General features: G+C 31.3%; 1 protein-coding gene across 2 annotated transcripts in view; it reads right to left on the reverse strand.

Annotated features, from left to right (window-relative positions):
- The window catches only part of LOC106869971 (WW domain-containing oxidoreductase), a 271,602-nt gene that overhangs the window by 195,861 nt on the left and 70,741 nt on the right, over nucleotides 1–5,000 (reverse strand). Inside the window, exon 3 of one of the 2 annotated variants that reach the window (XM_089364046.1) lies at nucleotides 2,386–2,495. The exons of the other annotated variant lie outside the window; for it this stretch is intronic. The gene's annotated coding sequence lies outside the window, so the exon portion shown is untranslated. The remainder of the gene's footprint in view (nucleotides 1–2,385; nucleotides 2,496–5,000) is intronic. 2 annotated transcript variants of the gene reach the window in all.

The raw sequence follows: 5,000 nt of genomic DNA on the forward strand, positions 1-5,000 counted from the left end.
CCAGATAGTTTAACCTTCAATCACCCACATTCTATAATATTTAACCCAAATTATCGTCTCATGTCTCTATTTTCCACTGCTTTTCAAAAACCTGTCCTTCTTTTCTTTCTACAATTTGTTTTCTCTCACCATGTTCACAAGTTTCAGTGTCCTGTTAAATTCTATCTAATTCTTAGTCTTATGCGAAGCAGGGTTGTGGATTATCATTGGTTGGTTTTCGCATCCAACCAACTCCTCTTTTAGTTTTCTAAAGAAAACTAAACAAGGAATTTATAAATTGCATCAAAATGAAATGCTTAAGATAAATAAATCTTTAACGATTGCATTGTTGAGAAAAGTAAGTTAATTTTTACCAAAGAATATCTGTCAAAGATTTACATCATATTTGATGCAGATGTAGAAAAAAATATTCTGCTGTGAGATTCTTTTGTGTGTTTGATCCAATCACGGTCAGGAATTAGCTCGTCGACCAAACAACATGTCGCAGAGGAACAAGGTAGAAGGGTAAAGATGGAACCTCTTCAGACACAATGAATGTTATTGTAAGATCCATTTAAGAATGAGGAAATTTCTCTCAGCAGTTTCTCCATGATCTGAGGCTATTTTCGAAAACATAAACATCTGATAAGTATAAGAGTAAAGTGAAAGAAGGCAGAGAGAGAGTTGACGACCACATAATTGAAAACAAAATTCTATTTTGGTCAGTAAACCGCAGAGATAAAACAATAATTGGAATGCTATTAAATATAGCAAAAACGAATGAAAAATGGAGGAAACAAAAACTGGAAAAAAAGGTTAGACCTTCAGATGTATCTTAATTTTGTTCTATGAAAACAAACATTCCGTATATAAAGAAAGGAGAATTTTTGGAAGAATAGAGTCTTGCAATAATTAAAATCCTTATTGAAAAAACAATATGTCAACATTTAAATCTTGTATGGCTTGAATGGAGAAAGAAGGGGGAGGGGGGAGGGGGAGAAGAAGAGACAAAGGAAGAGGAGGAGGAGAAGAAGAGACAAAGGAAAAGGAGGAGGAGAAGAAGAAAAAGAAGGAGGAGGAGAAGAAGAAGAAATATTTATATTTGTTGATACACATTAGAACACATGATTCTAGTATTGAAGTGGAACTAAATAACCAATGACGCAAATATATTAAAAAAAAAAAAAAGGAACACAAGAAAACAAACGATTGTGTATGTGTGTGTGGAGAAATATCTGAGATTTGCAACCTTCATCTCAAGGGATGACATCATGAAATTTTCTGTGGGTTTATTTTTATGTCAAAAGGAATAAAAATATTCTGCCTTAAGAGGAGGGCAATCACAATCATCATCAACAACAGCCAGCATTATGACATTCGTCAATATCATCATCATTATCATCAACATAATATTGATCATCATCATCATCATCTGCAATGATATTATGGCATTTAATTGTATCACCTGGTGTTGAAGGTAAAAGATGTCAATGCTGTATAATATTTCTGTGCCAACATGCCCACTGCATGTATGTATGTATGTATGTATGTATGTATTATGTATGTGTGTGTGTGTGTGTGTGTGTGTCTATGTGTATAAATACACACACATACACACAAACACACACACACACACACGCAAATACTGCATTAACTGGCCTATCACTGATGTATATATATTAAGTATGATACATAGATGACTATTTTAATCTAATTGTGAAGCAACTGTATATATTGGTTGTGTGTATGCATGTGTGTGTGTGTATACATAGTTGCTATGTCCTTTGATTAATTTTAATCCTTCAGCTATTTAATGTCTTTTTAGAGTCCTGCAATCACCTATATTATTGATTCTGTTACTATCACTTTTAAACTGTTACACTAGATAATAACAGAGTCAATGATATCTTCACAAATATTTTTTCTATGAATTATTTTTTCTCATGAATTATTTGCTCTGTATTGAACTTAAAAAGTCATATATATATATATATATATATATATATATATATATATAAACAATATATGAGTATATGCACATGTATGTACATACCTTCATCTACATGTACATATAGATACATATCTTGGTACATGAAGTTGCAAAAGAACATGGACAAAATGATAAACAAGGTACAACAAACAAGCAGGCCACATAGAGAACATATCCTTCATCAGCTGCCACCATTAAAACACTGGCGTTTCGAAGAGTTAGGGCAGGACACATCGTTAAAATGGCTCTTCCCACGAACGCAAATTAAATTTTTTTTTGTGGAGGATAGTGGCGGACGGAAAGCAAGACAGGAAAACGAAACGGTGAAATATACACACTCACACACAAACAAGTGTGTGTATGGAGACACATACACATACAAACAAATGTGTGTATACACACACACATATACTTACATACAGAAGGAGTCTTTCAGTTTCTGTCAACTCCACTCACAAAGCCTTGGTTGGTCTGAGTGCCATGTGGTTGAGTAGCAAACTTCTTAACCACACAGCCATGCCAATACCTTAAAGACATACATAATTATAAACTGAATTCAAATGGCAGTTACTCCAACAAGGTGCATTCACGTATATAACACTTCACACACCAAACGTACAAACAGATACATAGAAATTCATTTCCACAATGTCTTTCGACAGCGATGCGCTTAATGACATGTTTGTGTTTGAAGAGTGTAAAAATATTAATGAAAGCGCATACATAAGATAGCTTGAGTCCGACTGAGCACACGATCACTTCCTGTCCACCAAGAGACATACTTAATGAAATTCAGAAACTGTAAAAACAGCTGAGCTTTCAGTTGTAATGCTTAAACAATTATATATATATATATATATATATATATATATATATATATATATATATATATACACATGTCTTAGCTAAGTAGAACGAGTGTACCTGTGTAATATTGATGTTTTGTTTGTTATATTTTTGTTGCTCTTTTGTTTGCTTGTTGTGAGTTTTTTTTTAAATATGTTTTTGTTGATATTTAGGCATGTAACAACCACTAAAACCAGCTTCTTATTACAGGAAGAAGCAGGAAACACAATCACTTGAATCATGACCATGTGAAGGAGACACACACACGCACACATAAATATGTGTGTATACATGTATATTTTTTGTATACATATATATACATACACACACATATATATACATAGATATATATATATATATACATAGATATATATATATTCATATATATATATACATTATATTTCTATAAACATATACAAATATATAAACATTTCTTTATATATACATACATATGCATATATTTACATCTTCATATATGTGTACATATACACGTGTGTGTATAAATTTACATATATGCAATGTATATGCATATATACATATATAAATGTGTACATATATATATATGTGTATATATTTATATATGTGCATATATATATATATATATGTGTGTGTGTGTGTGTGTGTGTGTGTGTGTGTGTGTGTGTGTATGAGTTAGAGGTTAAGGGACCATCTAAGCGATATCAAATATCCAATATACTACTGGGTGTGTACCTATGTATCTTTAACCAAGTGCTTTCTATTGCATGGCAATATTGCAATTGAATACTAGGTATGGGTGGGGGTAAACTGGAAATTTACCCAAGATTTATAAGGCAAATAAAAAAATGGAGAGGATATACAATCGACAACTATCAGCCAGAAAACATTTCATGATATCTATTTATCAAATGATAACAAACATGTGTTTAAGTAGTGCAAGTAAACGAATGTTATCAGCTAATAAATACGTAAACAGATATATATATATATATAGAGAGAGAGAGAGAGAGAGACATGAATAATAATAGATGAGAGTACAACCTGTTGAGTCAAGTGAAGTTATTAACATGGCTGATGCTAGTACTACCTGACTGGCACCCATGCCGGTGGCACGTAAAAAGCACCCACTACACTCTCGGAGTGGTTGGCATTAGGAAGGGCATCCAGCTGTAGAAACTCTGCCAGATCAGATTGGTGCCTGGTGCAGCCTTCTAGCTTGCTAGTCCTCAGTCAAATCGTCCAACCCATGCTAGCATGGAAAGCGGACGTTAAATGATGAATGCAAAAATGGATGTGCCGTCTTTTGTACAGCATGCTGATGATTCTGCCAGCTCACTGCTTTCTCTCAATTTAAAAATAATAAAATGCAAAATTTAATTTAAAAATAATAAAATATTAAAATTAATTTTTTGATATTGAAAAAATAAAAATAAAAAAAACTAGTTAAGATTTGGTGAAAACATATTTACAAAGTAGCTGGAAATATCTGAATTTATCCAATCCATACAAATATAGAATAAACAATGAAAAAATATTCCTTAATTTTTAAATTATAAAATATAAATATTCATCTAAAAAGAGTTTTAAAGCAAAAAAAAAAAGGGTGGGGGAGTGTTAGAATTTGGTCTAAACACTTTGGTATTTACTGAATCCTCTTTTACCGATTCCAGTGCCAAGAAATAAATAAAACTAGTCTAAATCTCTTTAATAAGGTGTTTTACTTATGATGGAGATAACACAAATAAACAAATACTTTTGTTAAGGGACTTTTGGCATGTTTTCAAGAGGATGATTTATTTATGATTGAAGTTGAAAAGGTACAGGAAAACATACAATGGCATCAAACAGCACCAATTAAAACACATATAAAAAAAAAACATTGGAGGGGGTCTATGAGAAGCAGAAGAGTATGAAACTAACCTAAGTGCACATCTAGTGCAAATTTAAAAATTTTTTTATGAACACATTTCTTTAGTTCTTGCTGTTTTCTCAGAATTTTATCTTTAAGGCCAACTTGTCATCATTATGATTATCATCATCATTATCATTATTATTATTATTATTATTATCATCATCATTATTATTATTATTATCACCATTATTACTATCATTCTTATAATAAATTTTAATATTATTATTATTATTATTATTATTATAATTATTAATTTTATCATCACCATTATCATTATTATTACTATGATCATTG

Source organism: Octopus bimaculoides, chromosome 16, assembly GCF_046866305.1.
Source record: "Octopus bimaculoides isolate indiv1 chromosome 16, ASM4686630v1, whole genome shotgun sequence".
Taxonomy (NCBI): Eukaryota; Metazoa; Mollusca; class Cephalopoda; order Octopoda; family Octopodidae; genus Octopus; species Octopus bimaculoides.